At 45.9% G+C, this 16,740-nt stretch overlaps 1 protein-coding gene across 1 annotated transcript in view; it reads right to left on the bottom strand.

Moving 5' to 3' along the window:
- SYT12 (synaptotagmin 12) overlaps positions 1–14,671 on the bottom strand; it is a 70,528-nt gene extending 55,857 nt beyond the window's left edge. Inside the window, exon 1 of the mRNA XM_063118740.1 lies at positions 14,567–14,671. The gene's annotated coding sequence lies outside the window, so the exon portion shown is untranslated. The remainder of the gene's footprint in view (positions 1–14,566) is intronic.
- Between the last annotated feature and the right edge of the window lie 2,069 nt (positions 14,672–16,740).

Raw genomic sequence — 16,740 nt, 5'->3', positions numbered from 1 at the left:
ACCTGGTGAAATTCCCATTTCTTCACAATAGTTAAAGCTGCAGGAGCCTTGCCCTCTTTTGTAACTGGTTACCCTACAGAAGTATAGAATGTCATTAACCTCTGCAGGTACTTTTGACAGAATCAGAAACAGAAGGGATGGCAATTATTGAATGCAATCGTGAAGATAGGTTACTTCTTATTTCCAAGAAATAAACTTGAAAGACCTTTCAGGAAAATCTTTTAAATACAATGGCACACAGTCCTCCTAAACTAAGCACCTTTAAGACTGAAGGAAGTTACACACATGCTCAATTCTCTCCCCCTGAATAGGATCATATAATTTGCACTGATTGGAGGAAACCTTCATGTTTTCTAAGCTGCTAACATTTTTCAAATTGGCTTTTATGTTTCCAGTTTTTGAAAGGTATAAATAAATACATAGGGAGTAAGTACTTTTATTGCTTCAGAGTTCTCCTTCTGTGTTTTCTTGGCAAATCAACCCCCTCCTCCCTTCCCCTCCACCCACTTGGATATCTGATTTCTTCTCCAGTTTGGACATTGCTCCCTTTCCACCTCATTCACATTCTGCAGCCACCTTATTAAACCTTTCTCTTTAGCTTGTACTTGTTATTTCCCCCTGACCTGCCTCATTTTCTGTGTACAAATGATTCTGCGTTGGATAATATACAGCCAAATCATTTAGAGGTCAGTGAAAAATAGATTATGCCAGAGCTGGTAAATGGATTCCCCAAACAAAACCTGTTTATTATCGCTGGGGCCTCGAGGAGCATTCTCCCACGGTACATTGTGCTGCTCTGAATCCTCCTGTGTTTAGTTTTGTTCCAAGGCCATACAGAATACTAAGCGATGGGATCCTTATGAAATTTGGAAGAGGGAGGAATGAACTGTGAGGGAAACCCCTTTCCCCAATGACCAATTCCAGATGAGAAACAGATACAGACACTGAGGCCATGGCTAGACCAGGCCTATATCCTGGGATCGTCCCAGGATCATCCCTGTGCATCCAAATGACACACAGGGGATCCCGGGAGCTGGCAGAGTCGACCCCTCCACTTGCCTGGGATAATCCTTAGGTCTAGCTAAGGCCTGAGAGCCAGTGTGGTGTAGTGCTAGAGTGTTGGACTTGGGAGGCAGGAGATCCAGGTCCTAGTCCCCACTCAGCCATGAAGCTCTCTGGGTGACTTTGGGCCAGTCACAGACTTTCAGCTCAACCTACTGCACAGGGTTGTTGTTGTGAAGATAAAATGGAGAGGAGGATTATCTATGCCACCTTAAGTTATAGATGATGATGATGATGATGATGATATAAAAGGTGGTTACTTTGAAGGGGAAGGGAGGGATAAGTCTCACTTTATTGAAGCAACCTCCAAAGGGAAGGTTTGCAGCCCCTTGTGTTGAGTATGCAGCTCACTTTCCTCCACCAACCATATGATTAAATCCCTAACCCTGCTCAGCACTAGTTCCTGTGCACTACTTCCCTCTGCCAAAGTTACTTGCCAATGGGAAAGGGAAGACTGGATGTACCTCCTATGGCTGGAGCCAATATGGGGGAAGGGGAGTAATTCTGATGCCCTCTGATTATTTACTGATAGGAAACGTGGTCTCTAACTTGACCAAAGACCCTCTCTTACCATGCCTCTTCACCATCTCCCAGCATGTCCATAAGCACAGGACCCGAGAGAGAAAGAATAATGCTTTTTCTGTTTATCAGAAGAATCTGAAAAGCTCCACCCACCCAATGCATAGGTGCCCTATTGTGTATTTAATATATTTATACCCTGCCTCTCAATTGTAATTTGTAAGCTGGTTTACCATACAGTTACAACCAATGACAGAGAGCGTGGGGAGGGAGAAGAGACTGCCGTAAGGGTTCTTGAAGGCAGACAGCGTTGTGGCAGCCGGAAGAAGAGGTTTCCATCAAGAGGAAGGTGAAACTGACATGGATGCACCATTTCTTCTTCTACTCCATCTCCAAGCTGCAGTCATCTTGGAGACGAAGATGCAGTCCCTTCGGGCCTGAAGATTCTGCTTGCAAATGCCAGATTGGCATTAATTATATCTGACCTTATTCAAGAACGTCATGCCAATCTGGCTTGTATAACTGAAACCTGCTTAGACAATGAAGGTGTGGAATTCTCCCAGTTATGTCCAGCTGGGGCCACTGTACTCCCACTGATTGTGTAGTACCAGCGGGACCTATCATCTGTGCAACAGGAAGTTAGCGGTTTATACAGGAACTCCAGAAATAAGTGGAAATGCTAGTTTCCAGATTGGGGCATATCTCTGGAGCTCCCTTCTATAAGACTTGCTGATCTGCCCCATTTCTGCCCATTTCAGGTTGCTTTAACAATTGCTGGTTCCCCATTACAATAGCATTGGGTCCTGTTAGTGTATGGGGAGCATAAAATACTGCCATAGTTAAGACTGATTGATCCAGGGGGAGGTTTCCAAAGATCATGGGAGGACTTTCCTGTAGACTTAACCAGTGATCCTGCTGGGGATCTCAACTCTGGCCCGCATAGAGATGACCAGGGCCACCAATAGGATCACACCCAGCAATCCTTGACCTAATTGCTCAACCATGTCAGCTCCCTCGTTTTTGGAAGAACTGCAGGCAATGAAAGGGTTGGATCAAAGACTAGAGTGCAGAAAGTGAAAGATTCATGACAAGCATGACTAAACACAGGTAAGAAAACCATTATATGGCTCACTCTGTGGCAGTGATTCCAGCGAAGAAATCTGGAACTGAATTACTTGAAGAAGCTCCTGTACTCATTGGAAACCGTTCCAATATTAAGATCATTTACCAAGGCTCTGCTCATTTGTCTATGATTAGCAGGACATAGATTAGGAGGCTTGAGGACCTTTTCAGCAGTGGCCCCTTACAGCTGGAGCTCCCTCCCCAAGATATAAATGTATAAATATTTGTGTGCTGCTTTTATTGCATTTTCTATTTTTGCTTTAATTTTTTTCCCCAAGCTTGTAAGCTGCTTTGGGGGGGAGGTTATTTTGAAAAGCAGATTACAACTTTAGTAAGATATAAATAAAAATCTACCATTTTTAACACCTTTTCCTCATCTGTTGAAGATGGTGAGATCACTGATTGATACAGAGATTCTCTTGTGTTGTTCATCCAATTACATCATAAAAGAATATGTTAGGGATGGCGAATAAAAAAGGCAGCATTTCAAACAGCATCTTACAGCCTAAAAAAGGGTAACCATATCCTGGGAAGCTCTACAAAGCCATAGTCAAACAACAGGGACCACACACCTAGCACAGTCGCAAGCATGTCATACCGGCAAACTGAGGGGGAACAGCAAAATGGATGAAACAGAATCCCTAGTTGCACTGGAGTGAAAAAACCAACACCACTTCAGGATCATCAGTCATGCAGCTTATAGTACATTGTGTTTGTGGACATTAAATCACCAGAATTCTGTGAGGAATAAACAGAAATAAAACCAAAGCACTGTTGTCGTTTTTACTGCCTAAAGAAAATTTTAACCCAGCCATCCCCAATCGAGTGCCAGCCAGGTGTGTTGAACTGCAACACCCATCATCCCCATCCAACATGACCAATGGCCATGCTGGCTGGGGATGGTGGGAGTTATAGTCCAACACATCTGGAGCTCACTAAGTTGGGGAAGGCTGTTTTAACAGTGCTATTTTCATCAATCCTAGACTTTGTTCATCATCATACAGATACTGGGTTGGAACCAATGGTGTAATTCTGCTGATGGAACTCTTTTGTCAGCAGAACCAGGGGATACGGGTAATTCCCCAACCACCCCACTGCCCCCACAGCCTCATGCATGCCCTCAAAATCTGCTCCCAAGGACTGGGAAACCCTGTAGGTCTGATTTTTGGATGATGCAGCAGGGAGGAGTGAGGGAAAAAGGCCCACCACACAAGCAAATGTCTGGTACCACAAGGTTGGATGTAATGCACTGTAGTGTATGAAGCAGTTCACGTGTGAATACACACATCTTTTCATTATTGGCAGCTGAGGGTATAAACTGATATCACTGAAGTGAGATGAGCCGAAGCAACATGGAAATTCTGTCAGTGCTGTCTGATCTATGATAGTTCATCTTCATATGGAAGTCGAGTTAATCAAGTGGTGAATATATATGTGTGAGCTAGCCCTGTATTCACACATAACACTGAACTGGTATGGCTAAATAACCTTTCTAATTCCATTTTGGTTTTGTTGTGTTAATTTCCTGCCTAGGAAATGAAATGTTCTTGAAGTACCTTACTGCCATTTTTTAATGAACTGGACTGAAGATAAATATTAAAAGATAAGAGGCATAATCCTAAAAAAAAAAAACCTACAGAAGTCAGAGTAGCCAAGATTACAATATAAGAGTCCCACTACTGTGCTCCATTGAAATTTGTTCTGTCTGAAGATCAACAGTAGGGGAAAATACTCACCTACAGTGAGATTTGCAATTCTCAACTTTTAAAGGTTGCTCTTGGTGAAACCAACTGCCTAAAAGTTCAGTGGATGACACTGTGCGTATATCTCATCATTCAGGACTTCTATTTGGGCTGTTTGTAGATTTATGAACCAACATTTCAGTCACTGGGCACCACTGTGTTTTAATCTATTTGCTTATTATTGGTTTTATCAAGCTTTATTACTGATTGTAAGCTTTGAGTGCCATTTTTGGTAGGAAGGTGGGGCACAAACCAATCAATCAAACAAACAAACTCTTCCAAAACACACTAGGGACATCCAATTTTAATGAAGTGTATCACGGAAGAAGTGGAGGTATCAACTGCTTTGCCATGATCTGATATCTAGGAAAGTTTTGTTCAAGTTACTCAGTCACGTGTAAATGCAATATGTGTGCTAGATCATCTTCAATCCCAGGAGCTGTTCATGGTGCTGAACAGTGTGACCATGCGAGCTTGAGCTGTCCAAACTAGAACAAGAAAGATGCCAAAGAATTTGACTTGTTCTCATCTCCTAGCTCAATCTTCCCCATCCTGATGGCCTCCAGATGTGTTGAACTACAGCTCCTATCATCCCCAGCCTGCAGAACATGCTAGGAATTGTAGTCCAACATAGCTGGAAGGCATTAGCTTAGGAAAGGCTACACTATTTTAATGAAATAAATTAGATGCAAGACTTTCTATGAGGCCTTTAAGGTAACCTCTTATCCATCATCCCCAAATGAAACTAAGCCTGCAATCCTATGCACACCTTCCTCATAGCAGGATCCATTGAACACAGTGGACTTGCTTCTGTGTAAACATGCATAGGATCACACTTGCCTGGGTGCATATAACAGCCATTTGCTCATCTTTTGTTTCTCTCACCACTCCCATTCCTCCCTTCTTATTACTTTGTTGTCTTTGCCTCTTCCTCTCCCAGTGTTGCAAGCTCCTTGATACAGGGAGCTAGCTTTTGCTCATCGTACTCTGCAAAGTGCTGTCTGCACTGCACTATATCAATAACAGTACTGAGATGTTTAATGTGAATATGCAAACTGTGCCCCTCTCCAAGAGGCTTTGAGACCCAAGTCCCAGATGGCTTGCCAACTCAGCATTGCCATAGCCTGAGAAACATTGCACTCAGCCAAAGAAATAAAACCAGTAGGCAAACACTGACAACAGACTGACCCAAACAGATTCATGTCATTTGTGACATGAGTAGGGCTCGCATCTGGCAGCTGCTAGACAACAAGCAATTTAAAAACTGCTGCATTTAATTAGATTTATAGCCTGACCAGGTTATAAAGCTTAGTGTTTCTGTTTTCTCATCCATCCTCAAAAGTACCCAATAGAGCAGTGGAGGCCGGGGGCCGCAGTTTCAACTTAGCTCCTTTAGAGTTCTGATGGGTTCTGACTGAAACTCGGAGCGGATTTACTGCCCCACTGACATCGGAGCCACCAGCTTCCACTGGCACAGGCTATGTAGATCACTTTATTATTTCTATGATGCAGACGGGAATCACTGGTAAGAAATATCCCCAATACCATTTGCTATGGCAGAGTAGGAATGCAGATTTCCCCAGTCCAAACCCAGCACCTCATTAACTGAACCATATATACTTGGCACAGTAGTCTACTGTGCCAATCCACTAAAGCAAATTACATTGTGCTACTGTAAGGGATGCCAGCATAACTGCTCTGACCTGAAAAGACCTACACTCATTTGCCACTGTTACATAAGCCACATTAAGTGTATTCTACATGGGGATTCTATCACTCGGCGGCAGAGTTATAGGCTTTGCATGCAGTAGGCCCCAGTTTCAACCCCTGGAATCTCAAGATAAAAGGGCCCTTACTTCTCATTTGTTCACAACCCTCTGCCTTGAAATCATCCAATGAGTGCAATCACTGATTCATCCAGACTGAGACTGCCTCCTCTCAGTTCTGAATGAGATGGCCCAATAATCAGAGCCATTATAAGGCAGCGTCCCATTATGTGGTTCCTTAAGACACAAAGATGTTGGTAGGATCCGATGGCAGTTAGAGTAAGGCAGGAAGAAAGTAGGACCATGGACAGCTCCAAGTGGGTCCTGAAGGCTGGAACACTTTCCCAGTAAAACAAAAGGAAGCTGTTGTCTCAGCAGGAAGCTGCCACTGCTTCTTTTGAGATGTTATGGCCAATCAAGGCCAAAAATTCCCAATGACCACCACCTACCAGAAAATGGGGAGGGGGGGAAACACAAGTGAGCATAAATGCCTGTAACTAATATATCACCATAGCATTTTAAGGACTGCACTATTCCTTAAGTTGGAGAGCAGACTCCAAAGAAAAGCCTTCAACCCTGGAGCTCATTAATAAGCAAGCCCCATTCTGTACTATGTATCAGACAATCCCAGAAAAGATGATCTATAGTTTCAGCCACTTCACAAACCTCACAAAGGGCACAGGAGGGAGCTGAAGCCAACTGAAGCCCTTATGGAGGTTGACAAGACCTGTAGTGTGGCCAACTCCACTCCTCCTGGAGGAGCTGACTGGACTGTTAAGGGACCTTGCCTGGTTTTCTAGTCTGCAAGGCTGGAGGGGGCCCAGCGGACAATGGCAGGGTTAGGTCCTCTGCTAGCAGAACTCTGACTAAGGCCCTGACTGTCCTACCCCTGAGGAAGTACCCTGCGCCTCTTCCTCATCAGAATCCTCTGCTGCACTATGGAAGGTGCCAGGGCTGGGTATCATGACAGCTAATTTCATATGCTGCTGTCTCATAGCAGAGTGTTCCCTCTCCTTAAAAAGGAATGTTTCCTCACTCACTATTCCAGGGCTTTGTGTCACTCATCAGAATATCCCTCAAGATCTCCATACAGAGGTTGCAAAGTTGCTGCGGAAGTTCTGTATTCATATCCTAGAGCAACATTATTTAATACTGACTATTTGTGTTGCCGGGAGCTTCACTAAAGCACCGGTAGAGCCTGTGGTGGCTGATGAAAATCTAATGAAGACAAAGGCAACCGAAGACAAATTCTCATTAGTTTTCTTTATAAGCTGCTCCAGACGGGAGAGTGGTGACAGGCAGAGCTAAATGAAGCCAGGGAAATCACTTTCCATTTGTAGAAAAGAAACAATAAATATTTCAAAATGGATGGTGAGGAAAAACAACAACCACGGGAAGAAGAAAAGACTTCCTGGAACAAAGGAACAGCCAAGTATTACTTCTAAAGGAGGAAGTGCAACCATGATTAAAATTCAGGCTGCATCTTCAATCAGAAGATTAATCAACTTTTCGATGAAAGAAAACTTGAATCAATGAAGACAAACTTCAACTGGTGGCCCGTGCTACTTTATATTTTGAAGGTGCTCTGACTACAGTGTGCTATCATAAGAGGAAACAAAAAGAAATTGAACACAATTACTTTTGTTTATTAAAGACTTAAGTTATTTCACATACCCTCCCCCAAAAGAGCTAAAATTGATGTTCTGATCGTCATGAAAGTTCCTCTCCATTTACAACTGTAAATAGCTTGGGGCCAAAATCCCTTATGGATCCTCTCATATATATCTAACCATGGACTTCACTCCTCCACATCGGTGGCTGTGCTCTGTGGTCATCTCTCACTAGTTGTCCTGTCTGACTATGGTGATTCTCCATAAAAGGTGAGGTTGTAGAACAGGGGAGGGCAACCACTTTGGGTTCAGGGACTGGATTACTCACAACTGGTCCAAGCTAATGGACTGGATGATGTCAGGAGTTGATGTCTTATGATGTCATCATCCGCCACTCCTCTGACTTTTTTTTTTAATTCCTCTGTGCAAAGAGAGACATGGAGCTCTACAATGTAGTGGGGTTGTGGTGGTTTTTGAGTGATGTAAATTACATTGTTGAACATTGGGGCTGAGGAACATTTAGCTTGGGGGACTGAATACAATGGAAGGAATCAAATAAAAAGTTGGAATCTATCACTAGCTCTTTTTTTAATGAAAATAAAACCTCTTGCCTTAGGATTCAAGAGGCTGCACCTACAACCTCCTAAAGCCTTGTGTAATCATGTTTTAGAAGGGCTTTACTCCAAAAGTTAAAGAGCATCTTCAGATAAGTGTTTTATTGCACGCTCGTTACTGCCCACTCACTTTTTCTTTTCTTTTTTGCGAATCCTTTTGATGACGTCTGCCTCCTGCACTTCTGCTCATTTTCCAATCACAAAAAAAGACCTGGAAAATCTGACTTTGTTCAGCTGTAGCGAAACGTGCTGCCATTTCCTGCTGTGCGCAGGAGAAGCAGTGGGATAAAAATGCCTACTGAATGGGCCACGTGGACATTGTTTACTTTCTCTTTCTTCTCTGTGTAAAGAAAGAGGAAGTATTGTGGGACAGAAGCAGGGGGGAAGTGATGGTAAGGAAATACAATTCCCCCCTCCCCATCTGATGATGCTCAAAAATGAAGGCTGCAATCATATGCACACCTAGCTGGGAGTAAGCTCCACTGAATTCACTGGGACCCACCTCTGAGCAGACATGCACAGAACAGTGCTGTGTTCAAGACTCTGAAATGGTGAAGGCACCGATCCTCCCATAGCCTCTGCACAACATATAGGCCTCCCACGTTACTTTGGAGTAAACTATAAAAGATCAGACATTGAAGTTGGCAGCATAACCCACACCAAGACCAATGGACTCATTTCTAAATGTTTATGTCAGGGGACTCAGGTTTTTTTTTATATTAAATATCTGACCGGTTTGTTTAAATCTGATAATGTCGATTAAGCTACTTTGCAGTCGGATATTTTAATCTTGCCCAATTTGAATGTATTCCATTCCTAATTGGATTTGGCTGAACTTTAAAGAAACATTCTTAATCCAAATGATTCATGTCCACATGGAGGCTTAATATGGCTTAACTGATCCATTTAAATTCACCACCCTATTTAAGCTGTCTGTTTGAAGCTGCCTCTACATTTTCTCTATCAAATCGTACTTTCTTCCCAGTGGGCCTGATAGATAACGCCTGACTACAGGAATCCCTTTTCAAATGGCATTGGTTGCATACCTTATCTGCATTTGGAACAAAGCTCCATCCAGGAAGAAGGCTATCCTCAGCTAACACGCCCATGGCCCACGCTAGTTGCACATTATAGGAATTACAGCTCTACAGGAGTAGAGCTCCCACATCAGACAGCCCACCTTCACCCAAGCACTGGCATGGAGAACACAACAGCCTGCTACGTACCTGGAAGCAGGAATGTTGCAGACAGGCTGGACAACACTCAAGTGGATACTCAAGAACCACTTCAGGCTGGATCAATTTCCTACATGGGCAAGAAAGGACATTCCAAAAGGAATCCCACCACATTTGAAATCAGAAACGCCGAAAAAGAGTGGCTTAATAAACCTCAGGCTAGTCTCTCGGATTACGAAGGGGGTGTTAAAAAATGGAGCTGTGCTCCCCCCCCCACTCCCAGCTTCTTCTGCTTTTTAGAGGCAGCAGTTCTAAAACGATATGACCTTCATGCATCTGTGTGACAAAATCCAACTGAGTTCCAGTTGTGACAATGGAGACACCAAGAAAGGTTTTCCTAGTGATTTCCCAACACAGAAGCTCATAGAAACCAACCACAGCTAAAGTTGAATACGTTTGAAAGAACAGCCTGAAAGCAAAAGACATTTGCCGAATGAATGTCCCAAGTAGAAGAAGGCCTTTGCAAAATATGCCCTCCGTTATACCGGAATGCAAAAGATTTCAGCCCCTAAAAACAATGAGCAAAAGTGACACCTGGTAACCACGGATGAAACAGATTTCAACAACACATACCCTGTGATTTTGTCCCCACATCAGTAAAATATAGGTTTAATGGTGACAAGCGTGCAGTAAAACCGGGGGGGGGGGGGCAACTTGACACAACAGAGCCAGTGTGGTATAGTGGTTACCGTGTTGGACTGGGACTGGGGAGAAGTGGGTTCTAGTCCCCCCTCAGCCATGAAGCTCACTGGGTGACTTTGGGCCAGTCACTGACTCTCAGCCTAATTTACCCCACAAGATTATTGTGAGGATAAAACAGAGAGGAAGATCATGTGCACCCCTTAGGGTTCCTTGGACGAAAAGCTACATAAATGTAAATGATCATCATTATCATCTTTTAAAAAAAACACTATAAAATAAGCAGAAACATATGTTGGAACTGAAGTCGTAGCGGGGGGTACACAGACATGCCAAGTGGTGTTGTCTGCTAGGATATGACTTAGCTCTCTTGCCAACTGGGGTGATCTGGGGTTTCTTGTGACATTTTGCTGTGATGGCACCTCCCCTCCAATGCCCTCACTCTCTGTTTATAGCACATGGTGGTTCAGATGGTATAAAACTCATCAGGGGTGGGGAGGCTGGTAGATGAAAACCCAGGTCCTGCCTTTAGCCTACCTTTGGCTTTGCACTCTGCAACTGAAAGTGCGGGCGTAAATCTGCTTAATCCAGGATTTTGAGCGGACAGTGAAAGCAACAGCTACAAGAAAGGGGTTAGCTATGGAAAAGAGTTAGCATCATAAGCTACAGCCACTCTTGGGGCAAGTGGGTTGAAATGTAGATTGCCCATGAGGCTCTGTAGGAGAAAAAGCAATTTACTGCAGCCTCCAGGACCATGATTTAAAAAGTGAGTTTTCCTGTGAAAATGCACACAGCCACTAGCCATCCGTCCTCTCTTTTTCAGCTTAAGACAATTGCTATCACTACTGCTGCTGCTTTCATAATCTATATAGCAGGCTCATAAATAATCACTTACTGTCTACAGCAGGTAAGATATGCCTCTAGGGCCTAGAGACTAAGCAATATGGGAGGGGATTTTCTATAAATTGAAAAAAGAGTTGGTAGTTTGTTCTTTCAAGCTGTTAATGGGGGAGGGGGTGACTTACAGTGGTGTATCTGAGTTCAAAAACCAGGAAATGGAGAAACTTTGGGCAGGTTCACACATAATGGGAAGCCACCGTGGGTGAATTTTCCCTTCGGACTTCTCATTATGGTGGTCACTATAGCTTCTAGTTACATGCAAACTCGGTAAGAATAGGTTGTTGGGGTGGTTGACAAGCTACCTGCAACCCTAAAACACCCCCTGGGTCTGGATGGCTAGTAAACAACCCCAGCAACCCACCCTTTCTGGGATTGCATGTAACAACAAGCTACAGCGCGACCCCACCATGGCTCAAATAAGAACATAAGAAGAGCCATTTTGGATCAGACCAAGGGTCCATCTAGTCCAGCACTCTGTTCACACAGTGGCCAACCAGCCATCAGCCAGGGACCAACAAGCAGCATGGTGAAACAGCACCCTCCACCCATGTTCCCCAGCGACTGTTGCGCACAGACTTACTGCCTCGAATACTGGAGATAGCACACAACCATCACGGCTAATAGCCATTGTTAGCCTTCACCTCCAGGAATTTAACCAACCCCCTTTTAAAGCCATCCAAATTGGCGGTCATCACTACATCTTGTGGTAGTGAGTTCCATAATTTAACTATGCATTGTGTGAAGAAGTACTTCCTTTTATTTGTCCTGGATCTCCCACCAATCAGCTTCATGGGATGACCCTGGGTTCTAGTATTATGGGAGAGGGAGAAAAATGTCTCCCTATCCACACTCTCCATACTATGCATAATTCTGTACAGTTCTATCTTGTCTCCCCTTAGCCTCCTTTTTTCCAAGCTAAACAATCTCAGTTGATGTAACCTTCCCTCATAGGGGAGATGCTCCAACCCCTTAATCATTTTAGTTGCCCTTCTCTGCACTTTTTCCAGCTCTATAATATCCTTTTTTAGGTGTGGTGACCAGAACTGTACACAGTATTCGAAGTGTGGTCGCACCATAGATTTGTATAAGGGCAGTATGATACTGGCCGTTTTATTCTCAATTCCTTTTCTTATCATGCGTAACGTGGAGTTTGCCTTCTTTACAGCAGCCGCACACTGGGTGGACATTTTCATTGAGCTGTCCACCACAATCCCAAGATCTCTGTCTTGTTTGGTCACTGCCAGCTCAGACCAAACAAGCAAGTGATCTTGGGATTGTGGTTCACCACGGCTCAAATGTTCAAAATGGTGCCTGTCGCTGCAATGAGAAGCCCCTTGGGAAAATTCATCCACTCGTTATGTGTGAACCCAGGCTTTGTGACTACTGCCTGACCTGAGGGCTTAGCAGGAAGGATGGGATACCAATGGGGACAAAAAAAATATGTACGTTATAGACAAATTGCAAGCCACACTGAGGGCTTCTCAAAAAAGAGGGGAACACATTTTAAATTAACCCATTAAATACATCCGATCCTAGCTAAGAATTTTTGAATGAATTTTATAGAAGGGAATTCTCCCACCATTTTTTTTAAAAAAAACCCACACTATTCCACATTCTACCTAATAGCTTTTCTGAAACTGCCATCAGCAGAGAGGCTCTTGATTCTCACGTGAGGACTGTATTTCTTGAACCAGGCAATTCATTATTCATGCTATATTACACATCACATCCCCTACAAAGGCAGGCGGTATTCTTGAGAAGGTAAAACGAAAAGAAAAAAAAGAGACTGGAAGCACTCCAGACGTCCCCATGGGGGGGAAACAAGCCAAAGGTGGTGTGTGTGGGCAGGGGGAGGGAGATAGAGAGACAGCAGTAGGAATTGACAGCTTTAATCAGTACATGGGAACTACAGAGGTAAAAGCATTTCAACCCCAACCCTTTTTAAACTAGGCAATCTTGCTTCAAAGGCCAAGTGCAGACAAGATGGCTTGGTTATACAGCATCACTTCTTCCCATCCATGATCTGGTCGCCTCAAACCCCTCTCCCCGCCGCCCCCAAACACTTTCCCTCCACATCAGATATATCTCGGGATTTGAGGGAGCAGGCTCCGTGTCTCTTGCTTTTGCCCCCCCCCCCAACAAATAAATAAAGAACGAAGAACGACACGGACGTATACAAGGAAGATGAAAGCGCCCCCGATCCTGCTGTTAGCCGGGGGCGAAGGAGGCGGGGTGGGGGAAGCCCTCTCTTCATCACGGGCACGCCGCCCTGACCTAGATAGCAAAGCGTGCAAGCTTGCAAGGGCGCTCCCAGCCAGGAGGCGAAAACTTCCAGGGAAGCTTTGCTCCGAAAGGCAGCTGTAACTGCTCCTTCTGCACGCAAGGCAGGAGGAGGTTACAGGATTAGGAGCTGACATCGAAGGCGAAGGCTCGCCTCGGAGCGCAGGGAGAGCCTGAGCTGCATCCGGAGTGACACACAAAGCCGCCCCCTCCCCATTCAAAAGCTGCACAGTTGATGCGTTTCTACGAAAAGATACAGCTGATCTTGGACGAGCTACCACAATGTTGGGGGCTCCTGGTTTTGTGAGATTTGTTTTTTTGAAAAATATAGATGGGGTGTTTTTTTTTAAAAAAAAGTCTCATTTCGTCCTTGGCTTTGATGCAATTCCCTCCCACGCCTGGGCTCTATCCCAAGCAGCGCTGCTCCTCCTGGATCCGAGCCTTTGCTATTCCCTGCCACTAATTCCATCTTTCTACCCAAATGGCGGGCTGATAAACGTCTTGCTAGGCTAACTGGACCTTTCCGACTCCAGCTAACCTTCGCTTTAAAAAACAACAACGAAGGCTCCGCACGGCAGTCACGCCCAGCCAGCCCGCTGCCTGCAGAAACGCGCACACGATCGAGGCGCAAACTTTGCAAGGAGATTCCTTGCTGCTCAGAGCCTTCCACACACGCGCGCGCACGGGAGCGGATGCAGAGGGGGCACCTGGCATTTCTGGCAAAAGGGGGCGATTTGGACCTACCGGGGCAGTGGGAGCACCAGGAAAAAAATCAGTGAGGGGAGAAACCAGCCCGCAGCAGCAGGGCGCCGCGGATCGCACGCTGAGGGGTGTGTGTGTGTGCGCGCGCGCGCGTGTAAAAGCTTTCCAAAGGGTCAAACCTGCCGGCGGGCTCCGTTACATTGACATAACGCGGGGGGGGGGGGGCGTGCACACACACAAAACAAGCCTCGCTGCCGGACGGGCCGCCGGCTGCGTTGGCCAGTCCCTCTTCCGCCTGGACTGTTCCGGCTTGGCGCGGAGTTCCCAAACGCCGGCGAGCGCCTTGTGTGGTGCAGCGGCGGCGGCACCACTTACCTCGCTTGGAGTGTGGTGCAGCACTAACGACCTGCAAACTCTGCAGCTCAGCTTGGGCTCCTCAGTGGCACAGCCCCGGCATGCTGCTTCCTTCCTTCCTGTTGCCCCGCCGCCGGCCTGAGGAGAAGGCGAAGGGACCTCTCCGTTCTACGCGTGGGGCTCCTCCAGCAGCAGCCTGAGTCACCTCCTCTCCTCGCCGTCTCGTCCGCGGCTCCTTTCCCAGCGAGCGAGCGTGCGCGAGGGCTGTGGGCTCACTCACTCGGGGAACGTGGGAGGGCGCCCCCGCCCCGCTCGGAGCCGTGGAGCCGCTAAGTGAGCGGCGGCGGCCAACGGGCTGGATTCCTTCTAGCCCACCCCCTTGCTTGACTGCGGGAGCGCCACGTACCCCTGCAATGCCTGGAGAGAGCGCTCCGCGCGCGCGCACCCCTCTCCACTGGCTCCCTGGGGAGGGGATCGCTTTGAGGGGATCCACGAGGTCCGAGGGGGAGGAGGAGAGAGCCAGGGAAAGTCGCCCAAGGCAGGCGGGGCGCTGCCCTGCCTGCAGCAAAGAATGGGCCTCGCAGAACGGTTCGCCCGGGGCGGCCAAGGGCACGCCGAGCGTACACCGGCTGGCGCCTGGCCTGCGCCACACATGGCTTCCTGACCTCTCTGCAGAGGCTGCAAAAGGCGAAGGGTCGCGCGGGAGAGGTCGAAGAAAGCAGAGCCTCCGCTGCCCCAGGCCAGCCTTTTCCCAGCGCCAAGGTCACTTGGGACCAATGTCCGGGAGCGGATGCAGAGGGGGCACCTGGCATTTCTGGCAAAAGGGGGCGATTTGGACCTACCGGGGCAGTGGCAGCAACATAAAAAAAAATCGGGGGGGGGCATAGAAGGGGCAAAGAATATTTCTAGGTGGGCGGGTTGTATCCCGCATGTTAAGATCTCTGAAAGAAAAATAATGGTATATCTCACACTAAAACTGCCATCCTAAACATATATAATGAAATTAGTCATATATTGATAATTTAGTGTGGAGTTTTTTTAAAAAAAATATAGCATGTATTATCCAAATTCAAATTACTGTAAGGAAAAAGGCTTTCAAAAAAGGTACAGTCATTACAATAGCATTTCCTTGACATACAGATTAGATGGAACATTTTCTTTAGGAAACAGTTGCTTTTGAACCAGTGCAGGCAGAAACAGGAAGGTAGGCTCTTAGACCTAATCTACACCAAGCAGGATATTGCACTATGAAAGTGGTATCTAAAAGGCAGGAGCCACACCAAGCAGGATATAGCACCGTATGGTATGTGTGAATGGATCCCAACAGTTGTCAGTACAGTTCAATACCACTATAATGCAGTTTTTGTTGTTTATTCGTTCAGTCGTTTCCGACTCTTCGTGACTTCATGGACCAGCCCACGCCAGAGCTTTCTGTCAGCTGTCGCCACTCCCAGCTTTCCCAAGGTCAAGTCTGTCACCTCCAGAATATCATTCATCCATCTTGCCCTTGGTCGGCCCCTCTTCCTTTTGCCTTCCACTTTCCCTAGCATCAGCCTCTTCTCCAGGGTATCCTGTCTTCTCATTATGTGGCCAAAGTACTTCAGTTTTGCCTTTAATACCATTCCCTCAAGTGAACAGTCTGGCTTTATTTCCTGGAGTATGGACTGGTTTGATCTTCTTGCAGTCCAAGGCACTCTCAGAATTTTCCTCCAACACCACAGTTCAAAAGCATCTATCTTCCTTCACTCAGCCTTCCTTATGGTCCAGCTCTCGCAGCCATAGGTTACTACGGGGAATACCATTGCTTTAACTATGCAGTAGTATGGCTCTATTAGATACCGCTTTCATGAAGCTGGGTTTTTTTTATTGCAGTCCATTGCCTTTGTAATATGGAATGAAATAAATAAGAGGCATTGAATATGGTGGAATTCATTGATGGGTAAACATCTCTCCTCTCTCATCTCACACTATTGCCCCGCTCGTGCTCTTCGCTCCTCTGATGCCATGTTTCTCGCCTGCCCTAGGGTCTCTACTTTCCTTGCTCGGCTTCGTCCATTTTCTTCTGCTGCCCCTTATGCCTGGAACGCTCTTCCAGAACATTTGAGAACTACAAGTTCAATCACAGCTTTTAAAGCTCAGCTAAAAACTTTTCTTTTTCCTAAAGCTTTTAAAACTTGATTTTGTTCTGACTTTAT

The sequence above is a fragment of the Elgaria multicarinata genome, chromosome 2 (assembly GCF_023053635.1).
Source record: "Elgaria multicarinata webbii isolate HBS135686 ecotype San Diego chromosome 2, rElgMul1.1.pri, whole genome shotgun sequence".
Classification (NCBI taxonomy): Eukaryota; Metazoa; Chordata; class Lepidosauria; order Squamata; family Anguidae; genus Elgaria; species Elgaria multicarinata.
The sequence above is the reverse complement of the archived record's forward strand: the minus strand, read 5'-3'. Positions and strand labels throughout refer to the sequence as shown.